The following is a 27,399-nucleotide window of genomic DNA, read 5'->3' as shown; positions in this document are numbered from 1 at the left end:
CAGTAAATTATTGCAAATAAGTTGCTTATCATGTAGCTTTGCACTGGAAGAATATTTACTGAAATTAGTGTCAGTGTTAGTGACAGTGAAGCCATTTGGCAAATCTAGCAGGGAATTTAAAAACCAATAGAGAAATAATATATGTATCTTGCCCTCCTCCCTATAAACATAAACATGTAAAACAGTGCATAAACATTAGGACTCCCATGTCAAGTAAGCCTAAAACTCACATCTAATCTAAAATAAATTTTTATAATTAATCAGATATAGAAGTATAATCTCTCTTCTGAATTACTGATAACAAGCTGGCCAAAGTTACCATTTTCAGATAAACCTTAAATTTATTATCTTTGACCACTACTTCTCTCCTATTTTCTGTGAGCTGCTTATCAGCCATGAAATACAAAGGCAGTTTCTTCCATGCTTGTTAAAGATTGTCTGTCCTTATTTTCTTTAGATATCAGAGTACAGTTTGGTCTAAGTGGATAAAAATACTGCTTGTTTACATTGCATCAGGGAAGATCAGTGTAGACTACAAATTTTCCTAGGTTGTGTAGCAAGTACAAAAGATGAAACTGGGAGTGGGGGAAGGCAGGAGTAGGAGAGCTGAGGCATTGAAATCACACCACAAAAGTGGGAGAGTGATTGGTACTAGGCAGAGCTCACTGGAATGCTGCTGCTGTCCACTGTCAGGCATCATGGAATACCAAAGGCAAAGAAATTCCCTTTACCTGTGCTTTTGAATGTGTCTATCCACTTCTCTGTCTAAGTTTTATGTCACATCAGGACAGGACTTAAAGCTCAAAATTATAATAAGATTAAGCTTGCATTTTGGAGGGGAGGGTATTTTTTATTATATTTTTTTGTGCATTTTAGTTTTTTTCATGTATTATAAAATTACCTAATTAAATAAGGTTTGATTATATTAGTGTCAGACATTCAGTATCAGACTTCTTGCTTTTAGAATACCTTCAAAAGAAAGGATTTAAATGAATCCTGATAAATACGATTCTAAGGGAAGTTTGCTAAAATATAAAGTCCATGTGTTTGCTTCTACATTTCAAATCTTAGTAGCACAAGCAGTTTCCTTTTAGCATTCATTCTGGATTTATTTTCAATCTCCTGAGAACAGAAAAAAAACCTTAGTGGGTTGCCTTATCTTAGAGACTGGACAATGGACCAACATGTAAAATCATATATTAACATGTTAGTCAGAGTGTTATTGTTCTCCCCTAAAATAGTAGGTCTACTTCAAACAAGACTGTTATTTATGATTCAGTATCACAAAAATCTCTCTTTCTAAGCCAATAAACAAAATATCTAGGAAGTGTAGATCTAAGTTTATTCAAACCTCAGAGTACCTTTTATAAATTACTATTTGCTTTCAGCATTGAAATGGTGCTGAATGCAAATAATGACAAAAGGAGCTGATCACTGGTGTAGAACAACCTGACTTAACCACAGACTTCACTGGAAGTGTGCAGGAGAGGTTTTGTAAATGTGGCACTAAGAATAATTGGTGGTTGTCTTGTTTTGGTGTGAGCAAGAAAATAAATTCAAGTAAATGTAAATGATGGTTCTTAGATGGCAGGTCCCATTTTATCTGTGTCTAATATTAATAACTATAGTTCTGAGAAAATCAAGGAACTATAAATGCTATTGATTTCAGAATTTAGTTGAAACTATAACAACCATGGAGTTTGTCACATACAGAGTAAACAAAGGTGACTTGAAAAATCTTCACACGCAGTGGAAGTCAATGTGGTTAAAGCTGAAGCTGCAGAAAGCAGAGCAAAAACATGAATGACAACTGTCTATTGTTCATGAAGTTATCAGATGTTGGCATGAAATTTGGTGATGTGATTCACAGAATCACGAGGTTGGAAGAGACCTACAAGATCATCAAGTCCATCCCATGCCCCAACATCTCAACTAAACCATGGCACCAAGTACCACATCCAATCTTTTTTAAACACATCCAGAGATGGTGACTCCACTACCTCCCTGTGCAGAAAATTCCAGTACTTAATCACTCTTTTCATAATAAACTTTTTTCTAATATCCAATCCATATTTCCCTTGGCACAGCTTGAGACTGTGTCCTCTCGTTCTGTCAGCTGCTGCCTGGAGAAAGAGACCAACCCCCACCTGCCTACAGACACCTTTCAGGGTGTTTCATTTTAAATGCCTGCTTAGTGCTGAATGTAAGATCTGGAATAATAAAGCAAAGGATGAAGTTTCTGATTCCAGCATACTTGAGGATAAAACTTTCATTGACTTGAACTGAGCCAGCAAAAAAACACCCAGCAGGTATTTTTGCAAATATAGCACAAAACATAGGCACTTCTTATTATGAGTCCTTGCTCAGTACATTTGAACCTTTTTGTTTTTCTTTCTACTGAGCATGTCACAGAATTCCAGCTCATCCTCTTTATATCATACTTGCCAGACTGTCTTAAGAAAAAAAAAAAAAGCAAAATATACAGAAATTTTTGTAAAATACTATCAAACCAACTTCTGAATCAGAGTGAAAGGGTTTTGCAGAAGATTAAACTCACACTAAATTTGTCAATGCAAAATTCTAAGTCTTGTTCTGTTAGCTTTGTGGGGGATTTACCTACTGAATCCAAGTGCTTACACAACTGTGCTAAGATATTTCAAACACTGCCTTCAGCATCACTTTAGTGGAAGAGGCAAAGAACTGCCTGTCAAAAAATGCTAGCTTGGCATACACTGAAATCTCCAACTGTCTTCAAGTAAGGGCAGGATTTCTCTTTGGAAGAGGTATTTCTGTTAGTGATGAATGCTGTAATGGATTTCTTTACATGAGCAAATGGAAATTTGGCATTTATAATTATATTTCTTGAGTATCATTTACCTGTGTTCAAAATGTGTAATTCATTTAGTGTTTTATAAATTTTTGTTTTGAAGCAGTGTCAGAAATTATAACAAAAATTGGAACTACCATAATATTGTTTTTAATTTGGAATGCACATATAAATTGAAGGAACCAAGTCAAGTTATAATTCAAACTCATTGTAAACAGCAGCTTAACACTGAGATGTACTGATATGAAAAAAATTAAGTACGGGATTAATTATAGAGAAAAATAAGGTGAACACATGCAGTAAACTAATTAGATGTGAAACTGTTCATAGAAAAAAGAATGTTTACCCTGTCCAGAGACAGATTTAAGATGTACTTATAATTAAAAAATCCTGCTAATGGTACTAAAGAACATTAAAAGTTCCTGCAAAATATTTCATCAAATGATAGGATTCAAAATACAGGAAACTGCATGTACTTTCCATTCACTTTAGAACCACGTGCTTCAGCAGTTATTAGATATAAAAACTGTATAAAACTATATATTCTTAATGGTGCTGGCCTCACAATATTTCTTCTCTATGCTAGTTTTCCTGTAACAAATTGGATATGGTAATGAAACCCTTCCAGCTTTCTTTTTGAGCACTTATGCCTCTTGCACCAAATGGAAATTAACTTTTTATGTGATCAAATGTCATCAGGACAACAAATTACTGTGACACATACTCACCTGTTCTGCTTCAAGTGTTCATCCTTGGAGACCTTTGGTGCGTAATTTATGGGAAATCCAGCTTTAAGTGAAAAGGAAATGTAGAATTATACCAAAGGCTGGGTGCCAAGTAGTACACATCCAGTAAGAGACCTTGTTGCCAGGGTAATGGGGAAGATAAAGTAAGGTAAATGAAAATTTTGAAGTTTTTAAAAGGCATGTAGCTCTTGGCTTTCTTGTTAGACCAGTGTTTGCTTTAGCAAATTACTGAAATTTGCCACAGTCCAAAGATGCTCATCCTTTCAACACTGTGTGCAAAGCTTTCATCAATGCAATCCCAAACTCACTGCTCTGAGCTGGATTTCTAAGAGATTTCAAAACATTAAATAGAGGAAGAGTCTAAGGGTCACAGCCCTTGGCTCTGATCTCTTGTTTGAGCAAGAGGGTGGCAAAGGCTATTCCAATAAGTTCATAGGGGCAGTTGTCTGTACAGGGAGAGACAGAGAAATAAGAAATGGTCTCTAAGCACAGTAACAACAGTTGTCCCCGAGCTGTTTAATTTCAAAAAGGATTGATTTTTTTTTTTTTTCTCAGCCATCTGTGCACTTTATATACATATATGTGTTTCAGGAATGGATGAGAACCCTACGAAATGAGATAATTTTTTTCCTTCCTTGCTATATTTTATCCATAAGATTTCCCTTCCCTTCCCTTCCCTTCCCTTCCCTTCCCTTCCCTTCCCTTCCCTTCCCTTCCCTTCCCTTCCCTTCCCTTCCCTTCCCTTCCCTTCCCTTCCCTTCCCTTCCCTTCCCTTCCCTTCCCTTCCCTTCCCTTCCCTTCCCTTCCCTTCCCTTCCCTTCCCTTCCCTTCCCTTCCCTTCCCTTCCCGCACCTTCCCGCACCTTCCCTTCCCTTCCCTTCCCGCACCTTCCCGCACCTTCCCGCACCTTCCCGCACCTTCCCGCACCTTCCCGCACCTTCCCGCACCTTCCCGCACCTTCCCGCACCTTCCCTTCCCCTGTCCTTTTCTGTTTGCTTTTAACTTCAGGCCAAAACCAAGACCCACTGATTAGATGGAATGTTTTTGTGGGTTTCAGGGGCCATTTTTTAAAAGTCCTAAGGACAGCACCACTTACAGAAAGTGTTCTGGATCCTTTTTGCTGTTACGTGATGGTAAATTTTATAATCTACTGCGGCATAGGGTGCTAATAAATGCCTTTCTAATAGGTGAATACTTTTATTCCTCCAATGTTGATTACTGTAAGTGATTCAGAAATCCTAATGAATAGTTATGTATAAGGAAGTAATTTTTTAAATGAGCCTTTGGAGTGCATGAAAACAAAAAGAAATGCAGTTTGCTTAGGAGGTGCTGATGAGATCAAAGAAGTCCAACAGAAAATGGAACTCTTGGACTTGACAGGAATAATTTTGCTAAGTGTGAGCAGATATGACTCTCAAAAAGAGTAAGCATCCAAATAAGAGGCATTTAATCTTACAATAAAGCAGTGCTTGAAGCATTTGCAAACATTCATCAAATTCTTTTAGTATGGGCAAGGAATATTTTAAGCTAGATTGTCACTATCCTTTGTGGCAGAATTCAGCTTATGAATACAAATGGCCTCTCTACCTGGTTTGCTAATAGTAACAGTTTGCACCCACTGCTGGCTGAAAAAGAGCACAGCTGCTGAAGAGGTCGCAGGCTGCTCCTGGGTATGATGTTTCTTGTGACAGCTGTTAAATTTAAAAGTTTGATATAATTTCCTGCAAGTCAGATCTGCATTCTTGTGCATTTCTTCTCTGGGTTCACCACTACTTCTCTGGAATTTATTTATTTTCTGAGCTCAGTCTTATGCTTTTACTCTCATGCTTTCAGTAAGACTCCTACTTCACTTGTCCTTGAAGTAAAAACTTACTTCAGTATTTCAAGAGTCCTACAGTGTTTCTACTGTCCTGTTAAAATTCAGGTGCTGGGGAGGTTGGCCTTTATAATTTGGGTGGGGTTTTTTGGTAAAAATGTAAGTCTTCCTTTTCTGTATGATTTTTTTAAATTTTCCCTAGAGTGTCTGAGAAAAAAATCTTCCAAACAGCTTCAGGCTTCTTACTCTTCCTTTTCAACTCTGTACACAACAAATACAAAAGTTTCTGTCTCAGCCTTTTTTTTCCCTCTGCAGAAATAAAACCTTCAGAAATACTGCCTTTCTTTTTGCTTGCCATCTATTTGTCTTAAATACTTTCATCTGAAGTATCCAGGTAGAGCTGAGTCTAATAGAAATGTCTATTTTTTTCATTTGCTTTCAGGTAAGACTGGATTATCTCATGATGTCTTGCATTAAAATTTGAACAATAAAGGATGATGCTGCCTATACATTGTGCACAGTGTGCTAAGGTGGATGCCTGAGGATTTGACGTGCCTGAAGTGCAAACCTTTCTGAGATCCTCATGCACATCACATACCTTCTCCTGTCCCCAGCTCAGGAAGCATTCTAGGAAATTTCACATAGTATGAACTCAGCAATGCTGCAGCAGTGTGATTATCCTGTGAGTCCTGTATTGGTAAAAGTGATATTTTAATTGCTGATTTTAATTCAGAAATTACACAGGAAAACATTGTACCAGGTGTTTTAGACTGTGAAATTAAGAGAGGAGCATTTGAACTGCCACCTACTGAAATAAAAATGCTTCACTCTTATGCCTGTAGTTTTACTGAAAAGAGTGTGCTATCAATTTCACATTTCCACCCTGACTCCTGTGTACATAAACTCACACAATATCACCAATGAGAATCAGTGCATAGACACAGATAGTTATATCACCTTCCTCAGGAGAGTGGATTTTGGCAAGTGAGTACACCTAAAAACGTTCTGTGGTAAACACCTGGTTTTGTGAAAAGTGATCTGTTCCATAAAGTTTAAGTTGTTATTATTAGTCATGTCATTTTCTTGGTTGGTAATCAGCTGTCAAAGACTGAAGTGACATATATTCATCTGTGGGAACACAGTTTGGATGAACAGCGTGTTCTGCTTTTCTCCCATTGCTTTGAATCAGGAAAGCAATGGCTGTAAGACAAAGCTCAGAAAATGCTCCTGGTGGTCAGAAAACCATTTTCTCCAGGAAAGGCAGTGAGTGATGAGTGCACCTGCAGTAGAATTCAAATTCATGCAGCTCCCAGCAAAAGGAACTCCAGAGCCTGACAAGTTCAATGTCTGCCTAGGGTCATGAAAGATGTTTTCAGTACTTTATGTAGGCCTTTAGTCCTGGATGTCCTGGCTTTGTGCTCTGTGAGCCCATAATGTGTAGCACAGGGTTTATCTTCCCTCTGTGATCCCTCCCAACCGTGTCTGGTTATGTTGCAGACTTTGCTGTCACGTACCTTTTCAGAGTGTTTTCAGGCAACCAAGCTGATGACACCTAGGCAGTCAACTCCAGCTTGCTCAGAATTTCACTGGGAACTCCATTATTGGTAATGCTTCATATATGCCAAATATTCTGAAAATAAATGTGAAAAAATACATGGTTTCAGTACTGAGGAAGTGGGATGAAGTTAACAAGTAGAGAGGAAGTACCGGAAATTCTGAAGTTTTCATGTAAGAATTCAACATATTTTGGATCCCAAATAAATAATGAAATTATTTGACAATTCAGTTGAAGTAATTTTTTTTTAAATAACACAATATTTCTAAAATACTAAACCAGTAAAGGATTTTATTCAGGCATCGGATTTTTTGAGCAAGTAAAATAACTTTCAGTGCAGACACTTTGGAAAACACTGTAAAAAATAAATAAATCATATTATAGTGAAAGAGAATAAACAATCCTAAAGGAACATTTAATCTTTCCTTATATATACACAAAGAACCCATACTGCTTTAATCTGGGGTGGGATTGGTTTCAGTTGGCTCCAGTGATAGATCAGGATGCAATTATTTGTGATAGATATGAATTTCTTATAGGTACTTTATATAAAAACAGAGAAGTGACAAGAAACCTAATAGGTCTTTGGGCCACAGTGGAAGTTTAATCTAGCTTTGAACCACATTTAGTTCTGTAGGAGTGTTCTGCACTCATCCCTGAATGAGATTTAGTTATTTTGTGCACAGATTATGATATCACAATAAGCATGACAAATGCTCCAATTTGTGAAGGAATCCTGTCTGAATGTTAATGATCTCCTTCCAGGCATAGCCTCTGGATTTCTAATTTCCTAACCATATTCATTATGAAAAATATATGAGATATCAGCAAGTCCATATTTTAATAAAGAACACAAAAAACACCCAATTAAAATTCTCTGGGAGAAAGGATTTTAACCTACAAACACTGAGACACATACACATGTGCATCCACACGTACCCTTTCTCCATTCAAAAAATTTTAACTGTTTTGGGTCGCTCTCCAGTAAAAACTCTACATGGGGGTCCTGACCAATATTGTGTTTTGTCAGGAGCTCATAAAAGTATTTACCGTTTCTGTAGACTAAACAGAACCAGTCTGAAAAATTGGGTTCAGTGTAACATGGTGAAATGTGGAGTTATTTTCTGGCAGCAAAATATTTTTCCACATGATATGCAGGTGAAAAATTGATAGTTTTTCATCAGGTCTCAAATGTATATTATCTGGTCTTCTTCCAGCTCAAGAATGATGATTACTCATACAGCTTTACAGAGAAATGAGGAAGTAACATAAAGAAAACAGAAATCTATTTTGCATTTTGATTAAGTTTATTTGTGAGGCATTATATATGACATTAAAGGACTTGTTAAAGTTCTCAAATTAGGCATCATAAAGCATTGCTGAGATTTATGATTAGTGATTGTAGCCTCAAAATGTCCTTAATCTGAGCATACTTGTTATTTTTTAACATATGTACCTACCTTGATGAGATTTTCTGTCTGTGATTTGCTTTTACGTTTTCATATTTCATGAAACTATTCCATGGCTTGAATCTGAGGTGGAGTTCTTATTTTGATCCACTGTTGCTTGTTCACTGTAATTTTAAGCACTGTCTTTGTCCTTGTGCATAATATCTTGTTCATATAAAATACTGTCTGTAACTAGAAAGTTCTTCTGAAGCTGGGAAATTTTAATGAGCATTTGAACTGTGATACACTGGCTGATGGCTTGGAGTGTGAGCTGGATTGCATGATCTTCTTTATGGTCAGATTAGTTATAAAACCATATTAATATTTTTAACATACTGTCATTAAAGACTTCGCAAAATTTCTCTTAAGTCTAGTTGCTTAAACCTGGTTATCCTGTGCAAAATACAGCCCAGTCACACAGACCTCTATTTTCTTTTGGATAAATTCATATGGTACACAAAATTATACTCTTATGTATAAATTATATAACTTGTATTTTCATTTGTAAATATACTCAAATATAATGTATTTTCATTTGTAAATATATATTGCAATATATGTAAATATACTTACAAATATACAAAGTATATTTGTTAATATACTTTGATTAGCTATTTGGTGGAAGATTAAGATTTGGTGGACCTGAACAAAGATGATTCTAATAGAACAGTTAACCTGTAGGCCCCATCTATTAATAACTTTAAACTTATTTATTAATAAAAATAAGTTTTTTATAACTGGAAGTGTGCTTTGTGTAATCTGGCAGTAAATGTTTCTGCACCCACAGGGCTCCTTAAAATCAATCTGGTAATCTTCCAGCTGGAAGTGACAGTAAATTAAGATAATTTCTCCAAGCAATGGCAAAACCACTAAGTAATAGAGCTCCTTCCTTTATGTTGAATCACATAAGTAGAATTAGAGACTGTTTAATTATATGTTTTGATAGTGTTTTGATCAGATATTTAAATACTTGCTTCGAGACTCACAATCACATTTCTCCTTGCTAAGCTGGAAACCCCCAAGCAACCAGAGCAGGCATATCTGCACAAAAGGACATAGGAGAAAACTGGCTAACAAGTAAAACTACAAAGGGAGGGGGGAAAAAAGGGGCAAAAAAAGTGCCAAGGCTTAAATTTTGTGGGGATTTACAATTCATTTCAAATAAATGTTGATTTCTATTTTTATACCTTGCCATTATAGTCTGTGTTTTATTTTTTTCAGAAGGTATAAAGGTCTTGGAAATAAGGGTAAGTAGGCATTTTCCTTTCTCATTTGTGCACATCTCCATGTAATTTTGCAAGATATACTTTATATCCAAAGGAGAGGCTGATCATTGCAAAATACTTTGTGGGAAAACACAGCTAGATTGTTTTTATCTTCTCTGAACTCCAAAAATTATTATGTAAATACTCTCATCTTCTAATTTGACCACATGGAAAAAATCCTTTTGGTACACAGAGTTTACTCCTTGGTACTTTTCCTTGATGCCATCTTTAATCAAACATCACAATTATTCACTGTCACAAAACCAGAATTTTGGAAACATGCAATCCTTGAGCATCTGCAGTCCTTGGTGTGTTTTGCATGTGTCGGTCATGGTAGCCTGACTATGACTTTTGAGATTTTCTCAGGTTTTCTGATAGTAGTACTGTACTAAGAAAGATGTTGCACCTGGAGGCCACCATGTCCCTTCTAAAAGAACCAACAAAAAACTTCAGGGCGAATTCTTTGCTTTCAGTTTACTCAGTGACTTGGTTTTGTACTCCCCTGTCCCTTGTTTTCCTTCCTTATATAAGGCAATAAGAATAGAAAATGTTTTCTCTTGCAGCTTGGAGATGTCAAAAGGAAAGGCAGCACTGCACTGACTGGATGAGATTGTATAGAATTCATTCAGGCTGTTACGTCTTGTGAGCAATAGACATAAAATCTAAAAACATATATGAAATTCATGTTTTTCATGTTTAAACTCTTTGGCCTCTTCGGGTAAACTGAGAGGCAATAAGCTGACTCAAGAAATGCAAAGAAGGACTACATTCAGATGGATTAGCTGTAAAAGCCTGTGCAAACTGTAGTTGATGTTGACAAGTGAACTATGGAGTCTGTGTTTTATTGAATTTTGTTCCATTAAATAATGTATGAAAGTGACAGAAGGAAATGTATTAAACTTATACATATGGATGTTACAGTCATGCATGAACATTTTGGGCATAAAAAGCTACTTAATCATCTTTCTCAGATAATAATGTTTGATGTTGTTCTCAGAAGTACTTTAAATATAAGCAGATAGTATTAATAAAGCAATGGAATTGAATTTTAACAGGAATTTTAGTTAAGTTCATGAATATTCATCCAGGTAACTTCTGCCTCTGGACTAGACATCCATGATTTTCAATGCCTGCATAGCATGACCATAGTCCTGAGTAGTCAATTAAAACCTTGTTATTCATAACAATAGATGAATAAACCAAGATCGCCTACATGGATACAAGTCTATATTGTTGTAAGATACATTAAATTTCATGTAGAAAAAATTGGAAGTTTTTGAACAGTAATTATGCTTTTGCAATGTGTTATAATTGGACAAATAAGGTTGAAAATGCTTTTCCTTTTATATTCTGTAGAACAGTCATGAGTGAGATATGCTAAAAATACATGAAATCAATTTCTCTTGCTTATTTCACACGGCATTTTATGTTCCATTGCATATTTATAATTTGACTTTGTGAGTATGCAAATGGCACAATGGGTGACAAAATGTTAAGTTTTTAAAAACATATTATTATAGTAATGTTTAAAAACTTAAAAAAATATTTATACTCCTACTATGTCGTTATCAGTGAGTGAAATGTGGGGATTTCAGAAAATGGAGGAAAAAATACAAAATCCATTAATTGTACAAAGATTATAAAGGACTCAATCCTTGCTTAAAGGTTTTCAAATTCACTCTGTATTTTATCTCACTGATGAGGTACTTCTTCATCGAAACAAGAAAGGTTTGCCATGGGCTTCAGCAGAATTGGGAATTTGTCCCCATGAAGTGCAGAGTATTGTAGATATTTCACTTATTTTCTCAATAGGGTGCTTATTATAAGGTATTAGAGGACTTTCTCCAGATCTGTACTCAAATAAATTTCACCCCTTCAGTACTGAACATCATAATGACGTTTTGGGTTCCAGGAACTAAATTCTGCTTTAAGAAGGATTGAGTGAATATATTCAAGTAACAGGAATTTAAAAATGTTGTGACTGTGTTTTGGAATCTGTTCCAAATGCAGATGGACTCACTTCTCTTTTCAGATTCAGCCCAACTCCCCTTATCTGGCTGAGTGGTCTCACCTATCTGGAAATTTCCACAGGGATTCACATGAATGCCTGTCTTGTCTCTCATATGGTTTTTATGGCAGTGGTGCTGCTTAGTGTGAATCTCAGCACTCACCACCTGGCACCTGAGTAGAAATGTTAAGAAACACTAACATACATGTCAAAACAGATTTTGTTTTAAGATGCATGTAACTTAGCAGTACTTTTTAACTGAAGACTGTGTCATCTTCAGGCGTATTGTTTTACAATTGAAAAGATTATATTTTGTGTTTCTGCATACATAGCATGCAATAGTCTCCTCTAACACGCTAATTTGAAAGCTTAGCTAAATACAATTAGATTGTAACTTTCTTGATAATGAGCTGTGCTTTGCTGTGAGACTAGTCCTTCCCTTATCCAGAGATAGAGAATAATGTGTGCTTAAACTTAAGGAAATGCAGTGTGGTCAGTAGTTATGGTTCACTTTATCTCACTATAATTTAAGTGAGGGTTAGAAGGGCTTCTGTATTGATTGTATGGAAGGCTAAAATATAAACAAATTATTAAAAGGAGCATTTGCTTATTAAATAGTGGTGGTCTGAAACCCAGCATCACCTGCCTGAATGGTTGGTTTCAAAGTTTCAGATCATAGAGACAATTTTAAAAATCTGGCAATAAAATAAAGGAAAGGTTAGAATATTTGTTGCACTTTCTCCCTCCTTTCAGTATTTCCTTATTAAAGTGCTCCTGACAGAAGCAGCTTTTTCATTAAGTTTCTATGAATACACCTTCTTTAGGACAGACGTTTCAGATCTCAGAGAGAGATAATACCCCTGATAACTCTGCACACCATAAAGCATAAAATTGATACTTCACTTTAACCGTCTGTTAGTGTTTCTATTGCAGCAGCATCTCTCTAGTGTCTGATCAGTGGCTCCTCTGTGCTAGACATTGTACCCCATGGTACAATACAATCCTTCCTCCAAGAGCTTATGATCTTATGATCTAAGGGCCGACTCTTGCAATGGATCCCAGTAACCAAATGGAGCAGAGAAAAGCCCAAAGAAAAGCCTATAATATCCACACTCATGGACTTTGATTACAGAATTGTAAACGCAATAAGCAGTGCTAGCAGCAATAAGGAAGAAAAATTTCAAGCTCCTTTTGTTCGTTCATAACAAGGACCCCATTCAGCAGTGCCTAGAGTGCCAACTAGCAGACTAGGTCAGAGTACTTTATGCAATTTCATTATAAGCCCTGCTATTGAGAAATTTATAAGACTGCTATAAAACTTCACTCAAGGCTGATCAGTGCCAAAGAACATTCCTTTTCCACTCAAAAATAACATGTGGCTGCTGTTTATAAATGATAGGGTTGCAAAAGTGGAGACAGAGAGAAATTTGCAAAGGCATAAATTGGGGTTGGACACCCATTCTCTGTTTCTTGGAGTAGCAGCCAATAAATTCAAAACAAGGAGAAGCAAAAAACTTTTTCACAATTCCTGTGTAACAAAGCATAAATTTTGATTAATAGAAGGAAGCAACAATTGAAATTTTCCTGCATAATTTCCCCCAACCCCCTCAACAGGAAATTCTGGTTCCAACTCTGTCTTTTAAAATTGTTATTAGATTTTGGATCATGCTCTTTTAGTGATTGAAACTTCAAAAGGATAAGTTTGCTAGAGTTTCAAAATTATCTTCAACAACTTCTCCTTCATATAATTTTATACCTGCCCATATTGTCATTTTAACAACTTCCTGCTGTGATAAATTGTAATGACTATCTGCCCATGATCACCTGTCAGCTATAAAATATTGCAATATACATTTTGAAATTGGACAAATTAATCTTTACGTGATAGACTTTTTCGCTGTTTTATTTCTTATATGCCTCTGTAATATTTCTTCTTCTAAATTTGACTGCTTGATAATTAATAAAATTAAATAAGAAGAGTTAGACAAAGGGAAATATATTCAAGTCACCAAAAGACAAAAAGTTTGAGCAATATACACAAAAAGCATGGCAAATCAGAGTACTTCTTGCACCTCTGTTCTTAAAGGATTTACAGATAATATAGGTTATAAAATAAATTTCTTTCTACATTAGAATGAACAATGAATATGCATGGGAATTTTCAAGTATGTATTGTCTGGATACCTTTTCTCCTTTTTGTCAAAAATACTGATTTCTAGAAAGGTGTGGTTGGTCCTCACTGACTTGGATATAACAGTCTCCCTATAAGCACTGTGCCCCTTCTCCAAAAACAAATTAGTTGTGTGCTTTTGCAGCATGTTCTTAACCCAGACACATGAAATAAAATGGTAGGTCCAGACGTGAACCAAAGGAAAAGGTGATGTTTAGGAAAAGGTGTTTCTGACTATTAGTCTAAAATGAACAGCTGAACAATACCTCTGTTAACAACTCTGCTGGTTTTTAACTTCCTTTCTTCCCTCTGGTGTTTCATCTCTGTGATGGAAGACTAAGAGAATGCTGCTTGTAGAAGGCAATTCAGTGAAAGGAACAAATACAGAATGACTCTCACTAAAAAAGTGATCTAAGTTCTTGGAATACAACTAGAGGATGGGATACTTTGGCAAATTGCCTGCATCCTTCTGACTCCTTAGGTTTTGTTGAAACAGACTGACTTATAAGGTACAAAATATCTACCTTCTCCCTCTAAAATTCTCTGACATTGAAAGAGAAAATTCCATAGGATTGCCTCTGGAGAAGATATAAATAATGTCTAGATAAGTAAGGTTTCTTAAAACATCTTCTAGTTGGAGTTCAACTGCTATCCAGGTCAAACTGGGAATTAAAAACAGCCTTGTAGCCCCTTATTGCAAATGACAGAGATTAGTATAGAATTCCTAATTAGTTTTAGAAAGGAACAAAGGGCCTATTAGTAATGTGAGGTTATCTTATCTCATTTAGAATTGTGCTATCTCACTGTTCTCAGATATATATTGCTATATGTAAGGAATAAAGGAAGAATAATGTTTTTGGATTTTCCTATACTTGTCATTCATCATTTCATACATATATTTATATGTATTAAAAAGTATTATGTGTGCTCTGTGTGTAGAGATGTTTTGTTGTGATGTGGAAAATCTGTTTTTCATAGTAGTAAATGGTGGCAGGAATTTTTTCTCCCATATATGATATGGCACCGAAATATTAGGAGTATGATTTTGCAGGAGAATAACAGTTTTGAATATATTACATGTTTAAAATCCCAACTGAACATAATATAACTTTACTAGCTCATTTCTCCTGAGGCATCAACACCATTTATCAGTACTACTTCCATCTGGCATGACTGAACTATCATGATCAGCATTTTATGGGGAAATGAAAGCATTCAATATGGTCTCTCTTCTCTAATGCTCTTAGGTCAGATACCATACTGCTGCAGGGAGAAAAGATGTGTTTTTATCATACACTTGAGAGGCATCCATTTGACATACTTTATATCTTACTAGGCTAAGACTAGCCAAGCTTTTCCTTATTTGCACTGATCTGGCATGGGGTCATTTGCTACAACGATATAAAATTAATTTAAGTGTTTTTTTTATACTGCAGTGTTAAAGGTTTGACACCTGCAGGCAAATACTTGGGGGCTGAAACCCAAACTCTAGTACATTTTGTGCAAATCTGAGAAAGGCAATGGAATCTCTTGCCCAACTATTTTTCTCCCTAAGAAAATCCTGTATGTGGTGTTCTTAGCTGAAGTCTTCCTGAAGAGTTGTTACATGCTCTTATTTTCTCATGGAGGATTCATGGAATGTGGGCTGGTAACTTAATTAAGTGCTTCTTGTAGTTTGAGTTTAAAAGTTGAATTCTATTGAACAAAAATATATGGCTGTTCCTTTTTACAGCACAAATTCATGAGTCTCTGTGGATTTCTAAGCCTCAGTGAACCATCATGTGAGAAGCAGTGGTAGCACAAATATGTTTTATCATCACCTCTTTCCCAGCCATTTATGATCATTTTAAAATAGAGAAGGAATTATGGAATAACATATTAGTCTATAACTCTTCACAGAGCACATCACAATCCTTTAATCTTTTAGTATTCCTCCTAATAACATATACCTACTTACATAATTTCAAACCCCATCTTTCAGTGCAACAATAAAATAAAAACATTCTTTTTATTAACATTATATAGGCCATGAAAAAATACAGGTAAATTTAGCATAATAAGGTGTGGTGTGGCTTGCTGGGAGGTTTTGGATTAATTTTATTCTGAGCATTGCCTTTTATTCCCTCATGCTTTTTTTGTTGGTTGTAAATTATTTCATTAAGGCAAAGAATCTTCTAAAAATTGTCATTTATATGGTCACCCTCATCTCCCAAATTTCTTTCACTCTTTTTTAGTATCACAACTAAACCAAGTCCTGTCATCATCTGATAGAAAATAGCTAATCATGTATGTCTTGCCCAAGATTGTGGCTGTATTTCTTCAACACATGTAAGCACTGAATATGGCAACTAAAACCAGCTCTTCTTTACATCAGTCCAGGTCCATGCTATGTTAGTGCATAGCTAATACCAATTAGCTATGCTATTAGTTCACAGCCTGAACTCAAACACCAACTCCACTGTTGCACTCTAATCTACCAGAAAATCCAGATGTATATATATGGAAGGCTGGTGATTTTTCTAAATTCCTTGTCTCTACTGTGAAACCTGACTTAAGCACTCTATTTTAGGCATTTGAGCAGAGAAAAAACCTCTCTCAGCCCAAGTTAACACTCATAAGCAGCAGGAAAACCATTCCAAACCTGCAAGTTCTCTGACACAAGTGACCCCTTGGCTTCATTCCACTTCTCTGGGTGGTGGCACATGAGTGACTCCACTCATGCCTTATGATATTCTTGTTGGGATAAAGGAATCCCAAAGTGTGATTCCACTGTCAGTGGGAGCATCCAGGGGACCAGGAGCCTGAAATAAACCACTACACTTCCCACCTGTCTAGTGCGGATAGTTTTGATGGTGTCCAAGTTTGACATTTCCCTCTATATTTCACTTCCATGTAGTTCAGGTGTTGTATCACTAAGGTCAAAATTCTTCATGTGTCTTCTTGGGAAGGCTGGTCACTTAGATCAGAAATCCAGTTAGGGAAACTTCATTTTGAAAGGTAGAGTTTTGCAAAACCTCATATGTTAATTAAATGCTTAGTGTTGTGCTCAATACCACATAGAAGTCATGCCAGCCTTGAGGAGAAAATGACAATCACAAAGAAATAAAATCTGTTAAGAACTCTAAATTCAGCTGTGTTAATTCAGCTAGTTCTCTAATACAGACATTTAGTTTATTTTTAGATAAACAGATAATTCCAGAAGAGAGGCAAAACTGAAAGACTCTTACTGTTATCATGATTTCTGTCTAATAGAGTGAAAATTGCTTCCTACATATTAGCATTATAATACCAAATACAAATATATTTACATTATCACAACTATTCTGCACATTTTTTTAAAACATCCATATCTGTTAATCCTGAAAGAGCTGAATAACTTACTGCCTAGCCATTAATACTTCCAAATAGCTTTTCACATTCTCTGGAAACATACATTTCAGTATCTGTTGAATGAATTAAAATTACCACAGCTTTGGAGACTTAAACCTAACTGACTAGGATAGAAAAAAGTCCTGAAGGAATGATTCTCCACAGGTTTGCAAAATACTGTTGGAAATTTCTAGAAAATAACTAATCACCAGGGGTTTTCTCTAGTTTCACATAAGCTTTTATACTCTTCCCAAGAGACAAACATAAGGAATGGCTTTACTTATCTACATTGTTTTGTTTTTAAAATCTCAGGCTTGCAGTCCTTTGAGCAGTCAAAACAAAAATGAGAATTCTAAAAATCAGAAATCAGAGTTCCCGAATTTCTAGCATTCCATACAAAAACAGCCAGTGACATAACCATCAGAGGTCCTGAAAGGCTTTAGGCATTCAATCAAAAGCAAATACTTATTGTAATTTAAAAAACCTAGAAGTCATCACAAGTATTTTCTATTTGACAAGAAAATATTAGTGTGATATTGTATATGAAACAGTAATTAACCAACAGAATAATTATCATTTATATACTGATTTTTTTCTTTTTTTCCCAATTTTTTTTGTGACTTATATACAGTAATAATTTTGCTGTGAATTATTGTTTTGAGCTACCATCTCCCTGAAGGCTTTCAAAGTTTTATTTGAGATGTCTTTTCCACCCTCCAAGCATGCTTATCGAATTTTCTTGTTTGTTTGTTTGTTTGTGTTTTTTTAGATACAAATAAGTAATATAATGAGAAAAACAATAGAAATCACCATAGAAGAGCATGCATATTGGGGTGAAAAGTGCTTGTATGTTAAAATCTTTTCTTTAATCTGAGTTCATGTACCGCTTGCATAATATACAAGATATTAGACACTGACCTATGCCAATTTCTGTAAATCCCCTGTCTTCAGGCAGAACTGAAATGTCAGTTGATGATTGGTGCACTATTACAGCTTTTGACTGGATGGAAATGGAATGTGTCTATAAATCTACCTGTTAAGAAGTCAATAGAGATTACACCAGCAGTTAACTTGGGGTTTTACTCTCCTTAGTTTGGCAATTACATGTCACATTAAAGGCATTTATTAATCCAGGTTTCAAATACCTATCAAATTATATGCTTTTCCACAGGAGCATCAACAAGAGCTTATTTTTCATTATTTTACGGTATCTGACCGATGCTGTTCCATTGTAGAAAATGTGCACAAACAAGATGAGACAAGCTAAGAAAACTTCTCAAGATCTAGGACATGGCATTCACTTTCCATGTGCGCACTGTCCTTTGTATAAACCCAAATGAAATCCATTATGTCATCGCTGTTCAAAGAGGCTGGAGAAAGCAGAAACATCAGAATCACTGAGCTGTCAAACAGCAGACCTTGCGAGTGCTGAGGCTGAAGAACAGAAGGGAAAATTTCTCAGAGGATCACCAGTTTTGCCTAGTAGAGACACACTTGAGATGTGGGCCAAAAGTGTTTCTGGCACCACAGCTTAATGCCACCACAGTGCACTGTTTGCAGCATGTTTGTGGCTCAATGTTTCCTAGGTTTTTATCATGTTTTAGAGCAGTATGGGGTGGGGAGATGGTGCAGGAGAGGAAATACCTCTCAATTCAGTGAAAGCAGGATGGTGCCCATCACTTCACTTCAAAAGTAGTTTTTTTTAAATACAGACAATATCAGTTAGGAGAAACTACAGTTTATAAGTCTCTGTTTTAAAACATCCTGCAGCAAATAACACTCAGTGCTATCAAAGTGTCAGTAGCAAAATGCCACTGCATACCTGCACTTCAAGATATTTTCACTGGGCTTCTGATTGTTGTCAATGAAGCTAATATCTTATAATTAAAGTGTGTTTAGAAAAATAAATTAAAACACAGGATTATTTGTAGAAGCAATGTTCATCTTAATTAATGCACTGGGACAGTTCCCACAGCAAGGTGCCATAACTCTCTCCATTACCATGAATGTACTTTGGTATTCATTTATTGGAAGAACCTTTGGCTAATAAAGAATAGTTATTTAGAGAGTTTGAACCTAGGTTGTTCTTCAGAGGTTTTCCCTGTGAAATGAGAATGTTATTATTTTATTACTTTCATTCTTTGTTTATATTTCATAAAATACAAGTAAAACACATATACATTGAGATGATATGGTTCTATCTTTTCTGATTAAACACCTGTGACACAAATGACCTTACTTCAAGAAATGTGAAATACTTTTCTTCCAAAGGGAAGTAAATATCTGCAAAAACTGTTGGAAAAGAATTTTCCAAAAGAATTGGAGTCTCTGTGTAAGTAATGATAATATCAGCAAACCACTGTGAAATTTAGAATGCATCAGGCACAGCACTGCCAGCTGGTCCAGGGACATGATTGTCCCTCTGTGCTCTGTGCTGGTGCAGCCTCACCTCAAGTCCTGTGTATCACAATATAAGAGATAAAGCTATTAGAGAGAGTTCAGAGGGGACAGTGAGGATGGTGAAGGGTCTAGAAGTGAAGTTGTATAAGCAGCAACTGAGGTCACTTGGTCTGTTCAGCCTGCAGAAGAGGAGACTGAGGGGAGACCTCGTTGCAGTCTGCAGCTTCCTGAGAGGGGAAGAGGAGGGACAGGCGCTGCTCTCTTCTCTGTGGTAATCAGTGAAGGCACCCAAGGAAACAGCATGATGCTGAGTCAGGGAAGGTTTAAGTTGGATATTGGAACAAGATTTTTCACCCAGAGGTGAAGCACTGGGAACTGGAGCAGGCTCCCCAGGGAAATGGTCACAGCACCAACCCTGACAGAGTTCAAGTGTTTGGAAAATGTTCTCAGGAACACGGTGTGATGTGTAGGGTGCTCTTGTGCAGGACCAGGAGCTGGACTCGATGATCCATGAGAGTCCCTTCCAACTCAGCATATTCTGTGATTCATGATGACAATGATTTAGTGAAAAGAAAGAAAATTGTTCAATACTATCTATTTTGCCTCTATAAGAAAATGAAACTTCTATTTCTTGAAAGCACTGAAAAACACAGACCAGTTTTCTATAGTTTCATTCACTTGGTTTCTGTTCTTGCAAACTTCTCCATTTCAGATAACATTTCCCATATTTGCTGCAGTTAATGTGTCTTCTGAGGTTGGATATATATTCAACTATTCCCATCTACTTCATAAAGCCTACAATTAAGTCTATATCTCATTTTTAAAACTCATATAGTCTTTAAAAGAATTTTGAGCCTCTACTAATCAGTAAATGTAGTAAAAAAAATTTAGTACATTACCTTTACACAGAAAAAAGAATATCAGATATGACAACTTGAACCAATTTCATTTCACCTTTTATAAAATCTTTTATAAAATTCTATTCCTTGATTGTGTCCACTTATTTCTGCTCTTATATGGCCCCTTTTCTGTCCTCAGTCTTTCTTTTTTGCTAATGCTTCTCACCTCCTTTCAGCTTTCTACTGTTGGGTTTTTGCTGGGTTTCTGTTGAAATATTTGGTGCTCATTATCTTTTGGATTAACAACTGCTACACTGTATCTTGCTGTATGGATACTTACCATGGAGGTAGATTAGTGCATATTTGCAATTTTAAGAAATCATAATGCACTTTCAATGCTGGGGCTTTTTTGGCATAATTTATGTAAGACAATTCTTTATCTAATGTACTTAATAAACTGTTATTTAATTGACAGGTCTCAGAGGTTTTACTTCCAAATCTGTATGTTATCCATATCTTCAATAATAAACAAACTAACAAAGATCATAAACCTAATAGTTAAAAGGTAGTTAAACCTAAAAACTGTCAAGTAAGACAGTAGGTAGTGCCTTGCTGTTTCTTTAAATAAGTAGGCATCCAGATAGTAATAGAGCTGTAAAAATCCATGGATTTAATTATTCCTGGAGCTGCTAAACAGTCTTGAAGATGAGCCATAGATTTTGTCCTGGGAAAGGTATGGTCATGAAAACTAGAAATAAACTAGACAAAACTGGAAAAGTTGACATAAATTTTAAACAGCTAAGTGATAGTAATACTCTTAAAGGCCAACACAGGATGATTATTCATGTTGCTCAGTTCATCATTTAATATGTTTTTGTAGGGAAGTCAGGGTGCAAATAGATTTACATCCTTTAAATTGTGATCACAGATTTACACCTTATCTATCCAGTAGCAGAAATAATGTTCTTTTTGTTTTATACAGGTCTAGATCTATGACCTTGCTTAGAGTTGTGGAATAAAAACCTGAGTACCTAACAGATTTAGCTTCAGAGATTTAAAATATAAAAAAATAAGTCTATATAAATCCATGCTAAGTTTTACAGAGGTACTGAAACTACTTTGCTGAGGTGGAAAAGATAAACCATGAGTCCTGAGCATGACACAGAGAGAGCAGTATGAAAATGCTAAGAAAGTAACTTGAATGAAAAAGATAAAAGCAAAAGAATTCATTAAAAATAAAATTAAAGAAATGGGGAAGAAAAAAACCCCATAAACTACAGACTATCTTCAGTATGCACAGGTCAAGAGTATTCTACTTAAAAGAAACCAAGTGGGTTTTGATCTATGTACTTAATATTTTTAAGTCTCAGAGACCAAGTATAAACATATGCTGCAAAAGTTTGAGAAGTATGGCACTGCACATATAAATGCAGCTTTTTTATATTTCAAAAATTTTAATCATTGTAATCATGTGATGAGACCATGAAATTTCTTTCCTAGTTCTGGTTTCAGAAGTAAAGCTTAGAATGTAGAGCATTGTTTGACAGGCATGAAATTATGTGGTTTGCAGACAAGCATGGTTGTTCTACCATCACAACCTAGCAGTGAAAAAAGACTTAAAGTAATAAAAGAATTATTGGACAAAGTTCTATCATCAGAGTAAGTAGAATTTGACATTGCTAATTTATAGGGCAACAGCAACCAAATATGTGTTTCAATGCTTACAGAAATTTTTATGGCAAACTGGGAATTTAAATGCCTATAATAGATGCTGGTGTAAGAGAAACTAAGAAATTACAGATACATTAAGGCTGGGGAAGAAATTCACTTTTGATTAGTGACAAGCCTTTCAATAATGATTCTTTTTTTGTAGGGGTATGACACAAAGTATTCACTCTGAAATTGATAATCAAAGTAACTTCTATACCAGGGAAAAAAACCGACATGTTGAATTGCAACTCATTTAGTTAGAAGACTGGGAAGAAGAGAGCAATGAATTACCAAAAAGGTAAACTATTGTTTTAGAGTGGGAGATTTTAATATGCAGCTTTTATTTCCCCTCCCTATTCCAGAAAAGGTCAGTGTTTCCAGAAATTCCTTGTAAGACAGCTGAGCCCCTTACCCTCACTGCCTGAAAGTGATTTTGCATCTCTTGAAAGCAAGTAAGTATGAGTGACAGACAGCATTATGCATTTCAGAGATTAAATGGCATGAATAAATTCATTCAGTGGGTAGATTACAAATATTTTGAATTACACAACAGAGTTCTGTAAATTGTTGTCTTTTTTGCCTGGAAAAGACTGACACGAAATTAAAACTCACATGCTCATCAAATGCCCTAAATGCCTTAATTCCATTTAAACCTCATATTTTATGTTGGTTAGATTTTTTTCTGGTACCTTGGTTTGTACAGGGAATGTGAGCTTGAAGACACAGAAACTCAAGGTGTGTATGAGTCAAACTGATCATCAGTTAACAGGAACATTTCTTACAAGTATAAGATCCAAACTGATTTTCTACTCAGAGACCAGTTTCATAATATATGAGATACAAGACCTTACCAAACAGTAAATAAAAGCAAAAACCCCATACGACAGAGGTCTTTGATTGCAGCAAAGCATTCATCTCTCTGGGGGTGAGTAATCAAATTTCATTAAGGTTACTCCTTTCTACATTCCTGCCCACTGTAAGATGTAAATAGTGAGGATTTAAAGTAGAACTTTCTTCTAAGACCCCAGTGAGGTCTTCTGTTCTGTAGTTCAGGAAAGACATAGACTCACTCAGGCTTGTAGAAACTGAGGCAAACTCCTGACTAAGTTACAATGATTTCTACTTCTTGCTTTCTCAGGAAGACAGATGAATGAGCTAATTCATGCAGTCTACTAGAGATTTAGGTTTTGACAGAGTGCATTACACACAGCTGTGGTGTCTCATCAAAGCCAGCTCCTGCTCTCCCTTCTGCAGAAACCAATCTCTGGTATAACATCACTCAATTCCCTCATCATATTTCTCCTCCTTTCTACCCAATACAGAGAAGTGTGGTGTGTTAATTACCTAATTAACACATTTTTTTAATTAACCTGGCCTTCTCTTTATCCTGACTATCCACACCATAAAGAATGGTGTCAGGTGGATCAATTTACAGCAATCTTAGCTGTTTACAAGCATATAGGCAGCTTAAAACAAATGGTATGTTAAAGGGTGTTGATAGGGAAAAAAGACATTTTATTAGCACCTACTGAAGTAGCAAAAAATGGCACTTTCATTAGGATAATATCTATGTTGTACTCTCAAGTGTACATGAAAAGCTGAGGAGCATTTTGCTGGAAAAATAAATTGGGAAACATTCCCACTGGACAGACAGGGAAAAGGAAAAGATTAATCTGAAGCAGTTGCCTGCTGGAAGGGTGCAGGTTCAGGGAAAAACATTTCTGGGTAGCAAGATTTGGGTGAGGCATTAGTAATTCCCTCCTGCTTGGGGCATGTGTAGTCTCCTGGGGAAAAGAATGATTAGGAGCAAGCAGTTTGCAAGACTGACTATTTGGTTTATTCTACCTGATTTAGCTAAATATTAGTATGGAAAGATTTTATTTTTAATTTGCATAGTTGTGAACATAAAAAAAAATAACTAGGGCTAAATCAAAAAAAGAGAGCTATGTATTGTTAAAAAATAGTGCCTTGCTTTTAAGTCATGGATCTCCTGAGTGGAAACCAAAACCTGTGATGAACTTTTCAGTATAGAGACCTATATTATATTCATTGCCTCTCTAGAGCATACCTATCAGACCTACCTACCAGAGAAGCTCTAAGTTTTAATTTCCTCTGCTCTGGAACTCTGGTGTTGAGCATTGTGTTGGCAGTTCTCCTTTAAAAAGAAACATTTAAGACAGAGAAAGGGGGAGGGCAGGATGAACCAAACAACTCAGTAATTACAATTCTGTGATACCAATTGTATCTGATTACTCTGAGAAGTCTAGTGTGCAGCATTTTACATATCTTACCCAGTTGATGTTTCATGAAAATATATAAATAATGTTGGCCCCTAGAGCTACCCCATGACAACAGGTAAGTTCTTTTTTTCTTTTTCTACCATAATTGTACATATTCTTTTTTTTGTTCTATTTTTAGATGCTCTAACAACTGAGCTGCTACATGAAGGTTCTTGATAATATTTTTCCAAGCAATATTTAGAAGAATTAGGAGACCTCTAGTATGACTTTATGGGCAGCTTTATTCTGAAGGCATTCTATGAACATTTTCAAATGGTAAGAATCACAGGGGCAGGGAAAAAAAGAAACTATTTTTATATGATATTAGGTTTAGAGGGAGGTCATATGGTCTGTCTGCTCAGCAGTGTCAGGACAGGTTTTTTTGGAAATACACTGAAGAAAAATTTTCAGCTCCTGAGAACCTATTGGGATAAATAAGTGGAGGCAGCAATGACGATTTGGAGTGTTCTGACTATTTGAAGTGTTCTAAGTGTGCTGAGGTAGATAAACAGGGACTTCTAGAACTATAAATTCTGACTTAAGTCTCCATCTTTTGTCAACGTTGTGCTTCAGATGCTGAAGTCTTATTTTAAATCAGGCTACTAAACCTTAGATAGGAGTGGTATAAATCCAAAAGAGTAATAATTCTATATTGCTTGGGTGCAGTGAAGAATAAACTGAGAGTTGTGGTTAAAAAGGCTTTCAGAAAGCCTTTTTCAACTTATTTCTAAAATTTGGCCAGTGTTCAAATGCAATGTAGTAATTGACTCGTCCTCAAATTAGGTGATTCTTCAAAACTTTTATAAAGATAAAATTCTTTCTATTGGAAATAAAGTTTCAGGTGCACCCTCTTGAGTGCAGTGCACACCGGTGATGCATGGCATGAAGGATGCAGTCCATATGCTGCCTTCTCACTCTCGGGGGAAAAGGTCCTCAGTGCAGGGGAATGCTGTCAGTTTATCCTGCTTTTTTAAATCTGAGTTTAGCTGCTCTTCTGGAAACATCATCAACTTAAAATTAGTGCCCAAGTCAAGTCACCTTTAACAGATTTGTGTACTTAGCCAAAAGAAAGAAAAACCCCAAAACATTTTTCTCTTTATCCAGTAGCAGTAATCTGTCTTGGCCAGAATATAAGACAGAGCGGTAGATATTAGGTGGGCTCTTATCTGTTTTTCTACAGAGGTAGTTAGAATGAAAACACAGTCTCCCAGAAATGTTTGTATTATTCTAATCCTTGCATTTCCAGAACAAATACAAAGTGCCCTTTTGAGACATGTCATCAGGAACAGATGTTAATGAGCCCGGACCATCAGTGTGCCGCAGGACCAGACAACCCATCTCTTGTTACTGTAGGGAATGGGCTTGTTCAAGCATGCACAGGTAATGTTCTCTGTGTGGCCTTTAAAAGTGCATCTGTGTGATTCTGAAAGTGCTTACCAGCTCTGGGCACCATGGCAGTGAGGACTGTTGTCTTAGGAGGTGCTGGGGGTGTGCAACAACATTTGATATCGACTCCTTTCTTTGTTAGGAAGGATCTGTACCTCTGAATCCTAGCTGAGGGCAGGCTGCCTCCAGACAGGAAGAAACTGGCTTCCCAATGTTCATCTAGGCGTGCTTCCTGCCTTACAGCTCTTCTTGTGTGTTCTTCACTCCACTTTAAAGCAGCATTAAGGGTTTTCATCCATACCAGCACAACCAAATGTTCATTGAAGACAGTAGGCGCCCTTCACTGGTACTACCTGATGCCTTCACAGTCAGCATCCAACCCCACAGCACTCGAAAATGAGGTTCTCTGCAAGTCTTACAGGTTTGTTTTCTTAGCAAGAACATTACTGTTCCAAAACAAAGGGAAAATATGATGAACGTGGATGGTTGTATACATATAAGTTAAAAAACCCTGACCAATAAAGAGTGAAATAAACTGCGTGTTATATCCTGGACTACAGCCAACTAAATCACCCCTGATTATTCCTGACATCAGCCTCTGGGATTCCCTCTTTTCTCCTGAACTCTGTGCTCTATGAAGAATTTACAAAATAAAAAAAATTGCCAACTGCTATTCAAGTGATAAGTGGTGCATGCTAATTACATTTTATATGGTGATTAATTAAAAATAACCATGCAAATATCTAATTTAAGAGTCACTCAATTCACTAAGTCTTCAGACACTGCCTAGCTGCCCTAGGCATTTGGTGGTTAGGCAATTTATTCAAGCTTTCAAAATATTCTCAAAATGTCTGAGATAATGAAGGTCCTTGAAAAAGTTCCAGCTAGCTTGGAATATATAAACAGAGATTTCAGAACAGTAAAATAGCACTGCATACATTTTGCACTTTTGAGACAAAGCACTCTGTGTATACATAAAAATAGACCAGGAAAGGAATAATAGAGATCCTAAATAATCTGAATATTTAGCTGAACAGTGCATAGAAGAGTAGTTCATAGATTATTTCAGGAGCTGAAGAAAATTAAATATAATCTTACTTATATCTAACTTCTTTACATAGAAAGCCTTTGATTCTCATGCAGATGGGGTCTTTTCCTTATTTACACATATATATATATAGTTTTATTGGGAGAGCTATATCATAACTATGATTTGGTTAAAATATACTGAACATTAATAGGTGGACTGTGAAATTTGCAGAACAGATTATGTGGGCCAATAAAATATACAATATGAAGAACATTTTCAGAAAGTAATGAATAACAGAATAAAAATGGAGGTACAATTTACTGTTTTTGTTAATAGAAAAATAATGTTGGTACCTGAATTGCTATTTTATGATCTGGTTCTGTATGACTATTTCTTGGTAGCATTTTTATTGAATTTGGTCAATAAATAACAAAAACAAACAAAAGAAAATTAATATACCCAAGAACTATATCCTTGCATTTAATTTCAGGTTTCTGCCTCTGTAGAAAGTGGTACTCCAATGAATATTACCACAATTCTTCCTAGATAAA

At 35.9% G+C, this 27,399-nt stretch overlaps 1 long non-coding RNA gene across 1 annotated transcript in view; it reads left to right on the top strand.

Moving 5' to 3' along the window:
* The window catches only part of LOC148184150 (uncharacterized), a 79,255-nt gene extending 52,695 nt beyond the window's left edge, over positions 1-26,560 (top strand). Inside the window, exons 3-7 of the long non-coding RNA XR_015772811.1 lie at positions 9,614-9,639; positions 22,317-22,451; positions 24,572-24,708; positions 25,679-25,812; positions 25,961-26,560. This is a non-coding gene — a long non-coding RNA (uncharacterized LOC148184150). The remainder of the gene's footprint in view (positions 1-9,613; positions 9,640-22,316; positions 22,452-24,571; positions 24,709-25,678; positions 25,813-25,960) is intronic.
* Positions 26,561-27,399: the final 839 nt, after the last annotated feature.

Source organism: Pseudopodoces humilis, chromosome 6, assembly GCF_049639895.1.
Source record: "Pseudopodoces humilis isolate 2021_Gansu_Grassland_sample_001 chromosome 6, ASM4963989v1, whole genome shotgun sequence".
NCBI lineage: Eukaryota > Metazoa > Chordata > Aves > Passeriformes > Paridae > Pseudopodoces > Pseudopodoces humilis.
This window is presented reverse-complemented; position numbering and strand designations above follow the sequence as displayed.